This window comes from Tachypleus tridentatus, chromosome 8 (genome assembly GCF_004210375.1).
Source record: "Tachypleus tridentatus isolate NWPU-2018 chromosome 8, ASM421037v1, whole genome shotgun sequence".
NCBI classification, from domain to species: domain Eukaryota; kingdom Metazoa; phylum Arthropoda; class Merostomata; order Xiphosura; family Limulidae; genus Tachypleus; species Tachypleus tridentatus.
This window is the reverse complement of record NC_134832.1, coordinates 51,560,285-51,574,871: the sequence shown is the minus strand read 5'-3', so window position 1 is coordinate 51,574,871 and position 14,587 is coordinate 51,560,285. Positions and strand designations below refer to the sequence as shown.

Sequence of the window (14,587 nt, the reverse complement as noted above, 5' to 3'; positions counted from 1 at the left end):
GTCAATATCAAACTATACAACTATTGTGAAAACTAAAAACATCGTTTCAATTTGTTAAGAGATAGCCAGGTGTGGCCAGGTGGTTGTTAGGGCGCTCGACTTTTAGAGTCGTGGGTTCAAATCCCTGTCACACCAAATATACTTACCCTTTCAGCCGTGGGGTTGTTAACAGAGTAGTCCAAGAGTTGGCGGTGGATGGTGAAGACTAGCTGCTCTCCCTCCGCTTAATTAGGGACGGCTAGCGAAGGTAGCCCTCGTGTAGCTTTGCGCGAAATTCAAAGGACACCAAACTAAAAATCACATAACTGATCCATTAAGAAACATCCTCACCCTTTCAGCCGTAGGGGCGTTATAATGTGACGATCAATCCCACTATTCGTTGGTAAAAGAGTAGCCCAAAAGTTGGCGGTGGGTGGTGATGAGTAGCTGCCTTCTCTTTAGTCTTACACTGTTAAGTTAGGAACGGCTAGCGCAGATAGCTCTCGTGTAGCTTTACGCGAAATTCAAAAATAGACAAAAAAATCTTTAAGAGATAAAAGAATCACTGATGCCATGCAGCGAAGTGTTTTGGAGACAGAGCCAGAAAATAAACGTTATGTAATCAGTGGTGGGTTAATAATCAGATAAACAGTAATATAAACATATAAACAGTAATATGAGACGCGCCCTTTACTTTTCATGTTATTAAATTTCTGTTGTTACATGAAACCCACCAGTGACACAACGGTATGTGTGAGGACTCACATCGCTAAACACTGGGATTCGATACCCGTAAGAGCACAGATAGTCCATTGTAAAGATTTATGCTTAACTTAAAACAAGTACTTTGATTAACTTATTACTTTCCAATACATATAAGTATTTTGATCACACACGACAAATGTTTACGCACGGCGTAGGGAATATTAAAAAAAAAAAAATGTTGGGGAAGCATCTGGGGGCGGGACGTGCCTACCCGTTGCCTATGGGCACGAAGCCACAAAGAGGAACATATATACATGTATGCTGCTAAACTATCCACACAAGCGTAATGTTAATACTAGCATTTCTTTTAAGAGAAACGTAGACGAAATATCAGGTTGGTATTGTTAATAATGATAATGTTTGTTTTTGAATTTCGCCCAAAGCTACACAAGGGCTATCTGCACTGTTGTTGTTTTGGAATTTCGCACAAAGCTACTCGAGGGCTATCTGTGCTAGCCATCCCTAATTTTGCAGTGTAAGACTAGAGGGAAGGCAGCTAGTCATCACCACCCACCGCCAACTCTTGGGCTACTCTTTTACCAACGAATAGTGGGATTGACCGTAACATTATAACGCCCCCACGGCTGGGAGGGCGAGCATGTTTAGCGCGACGCGGGCGCGAACCCGCGACCCTCGGATTACGAGTCGCATGCCTTACGCGCTTGGCCATGCCAGGCCCTCTATCTGCACTAGCCGTCTCTAATTTAGCAGTGTAAGATTAGAGGGAAAGCAGCTAGTCATCACCACCCACCGCCAACTCTTGAGTTACTCTTTTACCAACGACTAATGGGATTGACCGTAACATTATAACGCCCCCACAGCTGAAAGGACGAGCATGTTTGGTGTGCCGGGGATTCAAACCTGCGACCCTCGGATTACGAGTCGAGTGCCTTAACCACCTGGCCATGCCGGGACAGGCTTTATCATAAAGCGTTTGCTTGTTTTAGAACAGAGCCACATTCAGCTGTGTCCACCGCAGGGAATTGGGTCCTGGACTTTAGTGTTGTAAATCCACAGCCTCAGTTACAGATATAACTACTAATTATCAGTCAGAAGTCCAGTTTTATGCCTTTTACATTTAAAAGAAAAAATATTTTTCTTCCAGTTACATAAAGATACATAAATTCTTCAAGCCTTCTGTAAGCTGAGCGAGTGGCGTGTGTATTCTTGTTCTACAGTAGCCACAGCCCCACCTCTCAAGTACTACAAAGGAACTTTTTCAACTTAAGCGTATGATTAAGGGCATTTTTGTTGTTAAAATAACTGGCACGCCACCTTCAGGAACATACTACTAATCTTCTTCCAAAGTCGCTCAAAATAAAAAGTATTCAATTCCAACCTAGTTTCCAGATCAGTTTAAGACTAAAAATGTACCAATTGGGCGTTGTGTGTTACGCGTTCAAAGATGAAACCACCCAGCAGGGGTAAAGAACATTCACATACCATAAAGTTATGTAATGTTTCCCAGCGGTTCAACCTTCAAATACAAACAAACCAGATACTTGTCTTGTAATTCCCAGGTTTCTGGATGCACGAGAACTGTCTGTGCTAGCGTCCCTAGTTTAGCGTTATATATTAGATGGAAGGCAGCTAGTCAACACCACCCACCGCCAACTCGTGGGTTAATCTTTTACTAACGAATATTAGGCTTGTTCATCACATTATAACATCCCGCGGCTGATAGGACGATCACTTTCGATGAAGAAGATTCGAACTCGCGATCTAACCACCAGGCCCGCCCCCGCTAGTACAGCGGTAAGTCTCCGGATTTACAATGCTAAAATCAGGGGCTCGATTCCCCTCGGTGGGCTCAGCAGATAGCCCGATGTGGCTTTGCTATAAGAAAAACACGAACACATAACCACCAGGCAATGTCAAGTCTTATTACTAATATACACAACTGAAAATAGCTGACACCTGACGAATTTGTATTTATTTATATCCCGAAATGTTTAGATGATTTTAAAATAGGAGTAACAGTAAGTAATATCTGGAAGAAAAAGGCCAGGACAAGCATTTCCAAACTTATTAAGTTTGATGTTGAAAAATAAGATCTCCTGAACAGGTAATTTTTAACCCATAGTCGAAAGTTAGCTATTCGTGATGACGAGAAACCCACTTGAAGTAAAAATGTATCTCAAGACCACTGGTGCGGGTATTAAACCTTTAATTAAAATAGAGAATTACGTTTTGACCTTTTTAGGTCATCTTCAGGTTTACACTTTGTTAACCCGAAGATGACCTGAGATGGTCGAAACGACGACAGCTATTAACCATCCACTGCCAATCAATTATGTTGCTATTCGTGTTCGACTATACAGTGGTGTTTGACGGTTACTCTTGTAATACACCCACGCAGAGGACGATATTTTCGATAACGGGTTGAGTACCACGGACTCTCCACCGGCTGACAGCTAATGAACACAAGTGTCTGAATCATTTAAGACTCGTGAGATGGTCTAAACAGAGTACTGAAGTGTCTGATTTTGTTTGTTTGTTTTAGAAATTCGCACCAAGTTACACGAGGGAAGGCAGCTAGTCATCACTACCCACTATCAACTCTTTTACCAACGAACAGTGGGATTGATCGTTACATTATATCGTCACTGCAGCTGAACGGGCGAGCATGTTTAATATGACGGGGATTCGAACTCAAGACCAAGAGATTACGAGTCGAGCGCCCTCACCACCTGATCACGCCGGGCCACACCCAAGTGTCCGAATCAGTTAAGATAAGTGATATAACATTTAGCACGTTTAAATATTTCAATGTGTTAAGTGTCACGATATGGTTCCTAATGTATCCAAGTGTTTCAGTCAATTCTACTGAGTAGCCCAAAGCTGGTACAGCGATAAGTCTACGGATTTATAATGCTAAAATCAGGGCTTCGATTCCCCTCGTTGGACGCAGCAGATAACCCGATGTGGCTTTACTGTAAAACAAATACAAACACATTCTAATGAGTAGACAAAATAAAAATTAATTACATACGGATTTATATCTTGTTTAATCTTAATTATTACATATTAATATATTCTTTAAATACACATATTTATGTAATAAGTTTTTGATTAATTATAATTATACAGATTTGCATAATCAGTTAATGTTGATTGTCAGTGACTTAGTAAGTACGAGGTGACGTTACATCTAGTAACAACCAAGCTTAACACTACTAACTACAAATATGCTCAGTAACACAACTTACAGCCCACTAAGCCAACCTAGAACGGTAAAAAAAACCAAAAAACCTATAAGCAATGCATCAACTCAGCACGAGAACATTAACCATGTCTTTATTCACTCATAGATTCATTCCAAAACATATTCGGGGGTTCAAGGGTTATGCACATACAGGGTGTTCGGAAAGTCACTGTACACTTATATATTTATTAACAGACATGTTTCAATATAGAATACAGGAGGTAAGTATGAATGACAATTATAAACAATGTTTAAAGTGACCCCCGTTAGCATCAATACAGGCCTGGATCCTTCTTATTTTGTTTCTAAACACCGCTATCAGTTGCTGGCTTGAAAAACTAATAGCATATGATTACAAAACTGCACAGTGACTTTCCGAACACCCTGTACAACAATATTCACCGAGGTTCGTGACGGCTCTCGGGGGTCCTGCAGGTCAGTTTACAAACACTGTTTAGTTGTTATTAAAGCATTACCCTTCCTATAAATTCAACTGTAAGTAAGGATACAATTCCAATGCTATTCAATACAATAAATATTAAGTCATTTGACAAAACCTGCGAATGAATTATACAGAAAACAGTATCTTAGCCTCGACATCAATGGTTTTATTTGAGCTTCATGTTAATTTTAAGGTTCTATTTTAATCTTATGTCAATGGTTAGTCTTAACATCATAATGTGTTCATAATGTTATGAATGTATTCGGCCTGATTAGTCTGAACTCGATGTTTTAATATGCCAATGACGATATTAAACCTGCTCGTTTTGTTATTTTGAATGTTCCATTTAATCGACTTAAATGTTATTCACAAAAGTATTTTTTTCATGATATATCTCAAATGTTCAAAGAACAATTTCCCTTTTATTTCGAAAATATAATAGTGTGTGTGTGTGTTTTCTTGTAGTAAAGCCACATCGGGCTATCTGCTGAGCACACCGAGGGGAATCGAACCCATGATTTTAACGTTGTAAATCCGTAGACGTACCGCTGTTCTAGCGATGGGCAAAATATAATAGTCAATTTCACTCTAATTTCAAATGGTTAACAACCAATTTCCCTTTTATCTTCAAGATATAACAGTCGATTTCCCTGTTATTTCGATGTTTTAAAATCGATTACCCTACTATTTCGAAAATTCAAACATTAAGTTCCCCTTTTTTTTAAAGGTTAAACAATCAATTTCTTTTTTTATTTTGATTGTTCAACAGTCAGTTTCCCTTTTATTTCTATTGTTGTGTTGTTGTTGTTTTTTACGTCATATTTAGGTGCGTTGCCATATCTGTTAAATTTAATGTATGTTACAAACAACAGTTAAAAATGGTTTGAAATAAAATATTTATAACTTTTAACATACAACCTTTTATCTCACAAACTTACACAACAAACACATGTAACACCCGGCATGGCCAGGTGGGTTAAGGCGTTCGACTCGTAATCTGAAAGTTGCGGGTTCGAACCCCCGTCACACCAAACATGCTCACCCTTTCAGCCGTAAGAGCGTTATAATGTTACGGTCAATCCCACTATTCGTTGGTAAAATAGTAGTCCTAGAGTTGGCAGTGGGTGGTGATGACTATCTACCTTCCCACTAATCTTACACTGTTAAATTAGGGACGGCTAGCGTAGATATCCTTCGTGTAGCTTTGCCCGAAATTCAAAAGCAAACAAACAAACAAACAAACACACGTAACAATCTGAGTGTGATAACTCAAAGAACACAATAACACTAAAGAATGAAAAACATCATTCATATTAATTTTTTGTCATCTCAAAATGTTTTTAAACGTGTATAAATATAGCAGTTTTAATCGTCTTTATTAAGGGACCATTCACAACTCCGATTAGCAAACGTTATCGAAAGAATCGATCGATAAAGGTAAGGGATATGTAAAAAAAAGAACGAACCGTTCGATAAATTACGCTAAACAAACCTTTTGAAATAATTAATAAATTGTGATTATCTCTTTCTTATTAACGTCTCTCTTTAGTGAATGTGGCCAACGGAAATGTTACTTTTAACTTCTTATATTTGAACATTTTTAAGTGATTGGGTGAGAGTCTTGGAATCATGGAATAATATTCGATAACTTTTAACGACGACATTTGTGGATGGTCCCAAAATCCAACAGTTCAATATATTTTATCGACCTATGCACAAATTATAAAGATATATTTCTCTCTCTATTTTTATTTCTTGTCGATAAACGCCCAGTTTAAAGGAACTATTCGATAAATACAATTATTAAAGTCAAATTAACAGGAACTTCGTGATAAGTTCTAAAGCGTCTCTTACCATTCACGTGCACTCAAGCTCGTTAACGTGAAACACGAGACATTCCTACTTGTTTTGGTGTGTGCTCAAGTTCTAACTGTACCATCAACGATCCACCGACTTGTGATGTTGCTACAGGCACGGATTTCTAATTCTTAGCGATACAGCAACCATAGCTTCCTCGACCCCACAAGCTTATACGTGCATTAACCGCTTACCAGCCATCTTTATTGTCAAAAGCTAAAAAAATCTAGGGCGCATCACAGTCAGCATGCGCCACCTATGTATTTTTTCTTTCTCTTAAAATTCGTTGCAATAAAAATAATTAAACGAAAATGTTTGCTTGGTTTTTTTCAACAGAGCAGACACTCTTTTCAACGTATCGGTTTACGAAACGAGATTTTAAAATATCTGACTTTATTGTTTTTAAACGTAAATTAAAGGGCATTTCATGGCATAGAAAGCAAACAGGAATATAAAGGAAACAGAAACAATACAAAAGAATATTACACTAATTTAAGCCTTTGTACTACACTAATTTAAGTCTTTGTATTACACTAATTTAAGCCTTTGTATTATACTAATTTAAGCCTTTGTACTACACTAATTTAAGTCTTTGTATTACACTAATTTAAGCCTTTGTATTACACTAATTTAAGCCTTTGTATTGAATTAATTTAAGCCTTTGTATTACACTAATTTAAGCCTTTGTATTGAACTAATTTAAGCCTTTGTATTACACTAATTTAAGCCTTTGTATTGAACTAATTTAAGCCTTTGTATTACACTAATTTAAGCCTTTGTATTGCACTAATTTAAGCCTTTGTATCTTGAATGATTCAGTGTTCTTCTGTATTTCTGAATGAATGTTACTTTTGATGCTTCAAAGTTGATATTGATTCAAGTTTCTATACTTATGATAAATGATTTTAATTCTGTAATCAGAGTCATGCAGGTGAGACAACCATCACTTTTACATGGCACTGATTGAACGCTAACATCGATCAATATAATGTAGACGATCTAACTGGCATTAAGATCTCACACAGAGATGCCAACGTGTGTATAGAATCTATATAAGGGATAACCACCTTTACCTAGTCGATACCTAGCTTGGTCTAACTGGGTCAAGAACAAGCCACACAGAGTTTAAGCAATAAACAAAGAGCTATTTTTTCTCAGTGCAAATTCTGACTCTGAACACGGTTTCTAGCAATATTTTTCACTTCTATTAACATCCCCCCCCGAAATGTCGTAGAACATTTTGACAAACTATTCGGCCCGACATGGCCAGGTGGTTAGGTTAAGGCGCTCGACTCGTAATCCTAAGGTCGTGGGTTTGAATCCCCGTCGCACCAAACATGCTCGCCCTTTCAGCTGTGGGGGCGTTAAAAATTACGGTCAATCCCACTATTCGTTGGTAAAAAGTAGCCCAAGAGTTGGCGGTGGGTGGTGATGGCAAGCAGACTTTCCTCAGTCTTGCACTGCTAAATTAGGGATGGATAGCCCTCGTGTAGCTTTGCGTGAAATTCAAAACAAACAGACAAACTATTCCGGGTACGTCGGTTTGTGGTACCAGTGCAACTGCATAACACCACAGCTCAGAGGTGGAGCTCCCGACAACCGGATGAAAAATGTTCACGCGACATTCACAACCGACCTAAATTAGTTATGCACGAGAACGTCTTTCACTCATTTATATTTTACAATGATCGCAGCGATTTCTCACCTAAACGTGGAAGGATATGACGTGTTTTAATTAATTATATTTGGCATTAACTTATTGCAGTAAAGACACAAAATATTTGCATAGCTATTGGTTTTCGTGTTTCCTTCTGATTAAGATTTATGTCTTTTATAAGGAGTTGTTCTGATATTTAAAAGTTGTTGTTTTATGTTACAAGAAAGCTCACGTGTTTTTATTTACATAATAAAAGTAAATAACGTTTGTTTCGGGTTTCAAGTAAACCTAATGATGTTTCTACATTTACCTGTTTAGTCTAAAGTTATTTTTGGAAGATCAGTTCAACTATTTTGCAAGTAGAAATATTATTTTTCATTGCCTGTGGCGTCAGTGCATTATGTCCGCGCGTGACGTTTTCATGACGTCATATTTGCACCCTGAGAATGGAGAAAAATAATGTTCTCCCTGGCAGAAAACGGAGGCTAAAGGGGGAAATCGTGACCCCTCATGCAAATATATATGAACACAGGATAAAAATGTCGCGAAGTTGGTGGTTACCTATCGTGTAATAAAAACGTTTTCCCACTATCATACAAGTAAGAGTTCAATTATAGTATATGTTCTGCTTAAGAAGGAGAGACCAATTTTCCATAGTGCACAAGGCTCTACAATTATTTAATTTCTTACTGCCTACTACAATCATTATAAAGACTTTTCTTAGCTGCCTGGGTTCATCTTGTAATTCCCTAATGATCACGAACTTCGTAGATAAATAAAAAGAAGTTGGTCCGACCCACCCTTCATTAAGTGATAGCGTATAATAAAAGTTTTCGAATCGTTCTAAAAAGGTCTTTACAATACAATACCATAACATTTAATACTATACGGATAAGACGTATACAGTAAAATATTTGTACATGTATTAATTAAATTTGAAGGTCACTTCGTATCATGGCATGTAATTATAAAATGTTCTTACACGTGAACACACAAGAAAACATGTCAAAATTATGCACGCAATGTGCGGGATGTCTCAAAAGCTTGGATTGAAAGGAATTCAAACGTAGGTTTGTGAACTGTTAGTTACATGAAAGTGATTTATCTTCTGCTTGACTCTGTTCAACAGAACTACAAACGAACCATCTTTTATTTGAAACCGTCACAATAAACTTCTAATTACCGGCCTTCGATTTAACCTTAATATAACTACAGCTGCAAATTACCGGCCTTCGATTTAACCTTAATATAACTACAGCTGCAAATTACCGGCCTTCCATTTAACCTTAATGTAACTACAACTGCAAATAACTTATCTTCTATTTAACTTCAATACAACTACAACTACAAATGGCTTATCTCCCATTTAATCTTAATACAACTACAGCTGCAAATAATTTACTTTCTATTTAACCTTAACACAACTACAGCTGCAAAAAACGTATTTTCTATTTAACCTTAACACAACTACAGCTGCAAATGACATACTTTTCTATTTAACTTTAACAAAGCTACAGCTGCAAATGACTTACTTTCCATTTAACCTTAAAAAAGCTACAGCTGCAAAATACTTATCTTCTATTTAACCTTAACACAACTACAGCTGCAAATAACATACTTTCTATTTAACCTTAACACAACTACAGCTGCAAATGACTTACTTTCCATTTAACCTTAACACAACTACAGCTGCAAATGACTTACTTTCCATTTAACCTTAACATAACTACAGCTGCAAATGACATACTTTCTATTTAACCTTAACACAACTACAGCTGCAAATGACTTACTTTCCATTTAACCTTAACACAACTACAGCTGCAAATGACTTATCTTCTATTTAACCTTAACACAACTACAGCTGCAAATGACTTACTTTCCATTTAACCTAACACAACTACAGCTGCAAATAACTTATCTTCTATTTAACCTTAACACAACTACAGCTGCAAATGACTTATCTTCTATTTAACCTTAACACAACTACAGCTGCAAATGACTTACTTTCCATTTAACCTTAACACAACTACAGCTGCAAATAACTTATCTTCTATTTAACCTTAACACAACTACAGCTGCAAATGACTTACTTTCCATTTAACCTTAACACAACTACAGCTGCAAATAACTTATCTTCTATTTAACCTTAACACAACTACAGCTGCAAATGACTTATCTTCTATTTAACCTTAACACAACTACAGCTGCAAATGACTTACTTTCCATTTAACCTTAACACAACTACAGCTGCAAATAACTTATCTTCTATTTAACCTTAACACAACTACAGCTGCAAATGACTTACTTTCCATTTAACCTTAACACAACTACAGCTGCAAATAACTTATCTTCTATTTAACCTAACACAACTACAGCTGCAAATGACTTATCTTCTATTTAACCTAACACAACTACAGCTGCAAATGACTTACTTTCCATTTAACCTTAACACAACTACAGCTGCAAATAACTTATCTTCTATTTAACCTTAACACAACTACAGCTGCAAATGACTTACTTTCCATTTAACCTTAACACAACTACAGCTGCAAATGACATACTTTCTATTTAACCTTAACACATCTACAGCTGCAAATGACTTATCTTCTATTTAACCTAAACACAACTACAGCTGCAAATGACTTACTTTCCATTTAACCTTAACACAACTACAGCTGCAAATGACTTACTTTCCATTTAACCTTAACACAACTACAGCTGCAAATGACTTACTTTCCATTTAACCTTAACACAACTACAGCTGCAAATAACTTATCTTCTATTTAACCTTAACACAACTACAGCTGCAAATGACTTACTTTCCATTTAACCTTAACACAACTACAGCTGCAAATGACATACTTTCCATTTAACCTTAACACAACTACAGCTGGGAATAATTTACTTTCTATTTAACCTTAACACAACTACAGCTGCGAATAATTTACTTTCTATTTAACTTTAACAATTAGCAATGGCTTATCCTGCTTAACCTTGCCACAACACAACTGCAAATGGCTCATTTCTTGTTTAGTTGTGTCAAAAAAAGCGCAAATAATTCATCTATTGCACTTTAATGTAGTGTGACTACAAATGATCCCCGTTTATTTTAACTACAACATGGGAAACTGCAAATGACCGTTTTTTGTTTACGAGGCTACATTGTGAAAATTTCAAAGTACTGGGAAATCTTATACATTAACTTACCATACGTTAGAATACATCACCAAGAGCTGAAGGATTTAGCAAATGAAAACAGGTAAAAACCTAACAGTAATGTCAAAAACCACTCAAAACTGAGTCCTCAAAAACAAACGAGAAAACCGTTAATTTAAAATATTTACAATAAAAATTATGTCAGACATATCGGGTGCGTTATTCTAGCTGTGTCGATCAGTTAACTCTTAAAGTATCCGCCTTTTTTGTTAATATTTCTGTTTCGCGTGCATGCTGTCGATGACTGTGATATCATAACCAGGAGTCTATAGTTTTACACTTTCCCTTATCGAATGAAGAGACTCGCGGCGAAGGCAAGACAATGTCGAAACGAGTCAGGTTTCTGATTTACAAAACAGTAATCGCTTTAATCACTAACATAAAGTCATGCGAGAAAGAAAGTAGAGACTTCTGTTCTTGAAGTGACAGCACTTACTTTAGTCAATGTTTCTACAAAGTGCTCTGAAGTACTCAGGAAGTGGTGTAGTATCTACTTATGAAGGAAGCTGCTATCTATCTGTACCTAAGAGGCTTTTAGGTTAATACTTTGACGAGTGCAGTTCTGTCATACGAGATTCTTCATCAATGTAACTGATACGTTGTATGCACCGAATGACGTCACTTGTTTCTACCAGTAATAGTTTATTTTTTAGGGTCTGAACCATAAGGACCTAAAGCAGCAGTTGGCTGCAGGTTACATTTTAATCTTGCAATAAAGATGTAAAACATTTGATTAAATTAGCAGATTAAATATAAGCAGCTGACACGTATCATTTATAATAATTATCACATTCATCGATCAGTTTTTGTATACATGTATAATTATGTGTGTAGATGTTGTTAAAGCCCGAACGAATTTACGTTGTCTTCTATTTTTTACAGAAGTCCGGCATGGCCAGGTGGTTGAGGCGTTCGAGTCGTAATTCGAGGATCGCGATTTCGAATTCCCGTCACACCAAACATGCTCGCCCTTTTAGCCGTGGGGGCGTTATAAAGTGACAATAAACCCCACTGGTCATTGATAAAAGAGTAGCCTAAGAGTTGGCTGTGGGTAGTGATGACTAGCTGCCTTCCCTTACACTACCAAATTAGGGACGGCTAGCGCAGATAGCCCTCGAGTAGCTTTGCGCGAAATTCAAAACAAACAAACAATATTTTACAGGTAAAATAACCAAATTATTCTCTCTCTCTTGATTTACAATTGAAAGAATATTACAATATTTTATTATTATTGTAAAGAATGGTAGGAATGTTTGGGATACACAAACACAATACAATGCAATACATATTAATTACTCATACATATACCTGTAACAACCATGTAATAAATCTTCCTCACGTGCTTGAGAAATTCCCTTAGGTGATAAACAAATTAGTCAGCAGAGCAGATATAAAAATTTACAAGTTTCCAATTTTATTGACACAGCTTTTAGCAGTGTAGCAAACAGACTCACCATAGCTATAAGAGCACCAAATAGAACAATAACATGAAGACCACGGGTTAGTATTAGCGTGAAGTATTGTATTTAACTAATTAATTTATCAATCCTCAGCATATTCACGCAACAAAGCATTAGCGTGAAGTATTTAATTAATTAATTAATTTATCAATCATCAGCATATTCACGCAACAACGTATTAGCATGAAGTATTTAATTAATTAATTTATCAATCCTCAGCATATTCACGCAACAAAGCATTAGCGTGAAGTATTTGATTAAATTAATTAATTTATCAATCCTCAGCATATTCACGCAACAAAGTATTAGCGTGAAGTATTTGATTAAATTAATTAATTTATCAATCATCAGCATATTCATTCACGCAACAAAGCATTAGCGTGAAGTATTTAATTAATTAATTTATTTATCAATCCTCAGCATATTCACGTAACAAAGCATTAGCGTTAAGTATTTAATTAATTAATTAATTTACCAATACTCAGCTTATTCACGCAACAAAGCATTAGCGTGAAGTATTTGATTAAATTAATTAATTTATCAATCCTCAGCATATTCACGCAACAAAGTATTAGCGTGAAGTATTTAATTAATTTATTTATTTATCAATCCTCAGCATATTCACGCAACAAAACATTAGGGTGAAGTATTTGATTAAATTAATTAATTTATCAATCCTCAGCATATTCACGCAACAAAGCATTAGCGTTAAGTATTTAATTAATTAATTAATTTACCAATACTCAGCTTATTCACGCAACAAAGCATTAGCGTGAAGTATTTGATTAAATTACTTAATTTATCAATCATCGGCATATTCACGCAACAACGTATTATCGTGAAGTATTTAATTAATTAATTTATCAATCCTCAGCATTATCACGCAACAAAGCATTAGCGTGAAGTATTTGATTAAATTAATTAATTTATCAATCCTCAGCATATTCACGCAACAAAGTATTAGCGTGAAGTATTTAATTAATTAATTAATTTATCAATCCTCAGCATATTCACGCAACAAAGCATTAGCGTGGAGTATTTAGTTAATTAATTAATTTATCAATACTCAGCATATTCACGCAACAAAGCATTAGGGTGAAGTATTTGATTAAATTAATTAATTTATTAATCCTCAGCATATTCACGCAACAAAACATTAGGGTGAAGTATTTGATTAAATTAATTAATTTATCAATCCTCAGCATATTCACGCAACAAAGCATTAGCGTGAAGTATTTAATTAATTAATTAATTTATAAATCCTCAACATTTTCACGCAACAAAGCATTAGCGTGAAGTATTTGAATAAAATAATTAATTTATCACATCTCAGCATATTCACGCAACAAGAACCCACACTACTTCAGCCAAATGACATTACACACTATAGAGTGTACGTCATCACATGCACACTCACAATGGGTAAACACACACAATAAGTAAAGAGACTGCACACTGCATACCTACACCGTCATTTGTACATATCATACCATCATGGTGTACAAACACACTGATGTGTATTTGTATTTTTCTTATAGCAAAGCCACATCAGGCTATCTGCTGAGCCCATCGAGGAGAATCGAACCTCTGATTTTGGTGCCGTAAATCCGTAGACTTACCGCTGTACCAGCGATCCACACTTATAACATATACATATCAACAGAAATGAATGAGTGATACATAAGATCATGTGACCCGGCATGAAATGAAGTGTAAATAGAAAAATATTTTAAATAAATTGAAAGTGTAGGAATGAGTGCATCAAAAAGTAAGGAAACAAGGTAGGAATGGGCGTGTAATAAAACTTCCTCTGCAACAATTAGTTCATTTCTACTTCGTTTTTCTGGGTACAACAGATTCTATATCTATGATTCTTCTACTTGTGTATAAACGGCAAAGAATCCATGACGTCAATACATGTAAACCTCTTAGTATTTTAATCTAATTATATAGCTAGTGTACAAAATCCTGTCGCCTCATCATATAATTGCAAAGGCTGGAACAAG

The 14,587-nt window shown here is 36.0% G+C and overlaps 1 protein-coding gene across 2 annotated transcripts in view; it reads right to left on the bottom strand.

Annotated features, from left to right (window-relative positions):
* Positions 1-14,587, bottom strand: part of LOC143222390 (potassium/sodium hyperpolarization-activated cyclic nucleotide-gated channel 2-like) — a 137,506-nt gene that overhangs the window by 108,483 nt on the left and 14,436 nt on the right. Inside the window, exon 1 of one of the 2 annotated variants that reach the window (XM_076448857.1) lies at positions 6,246-6,434. The exons of the other annotated variant lie outside the window; for it this stretch is intronic. The gene's annotated coding sequence lies outside the window, so the exon portion shown is untranslated. Of the gene's footprint in view, positions 1-6,245; positions 6,435-14,587 lie in introns of those variants that run through there. 2 annotated transcript variants of the gene reach the window in all.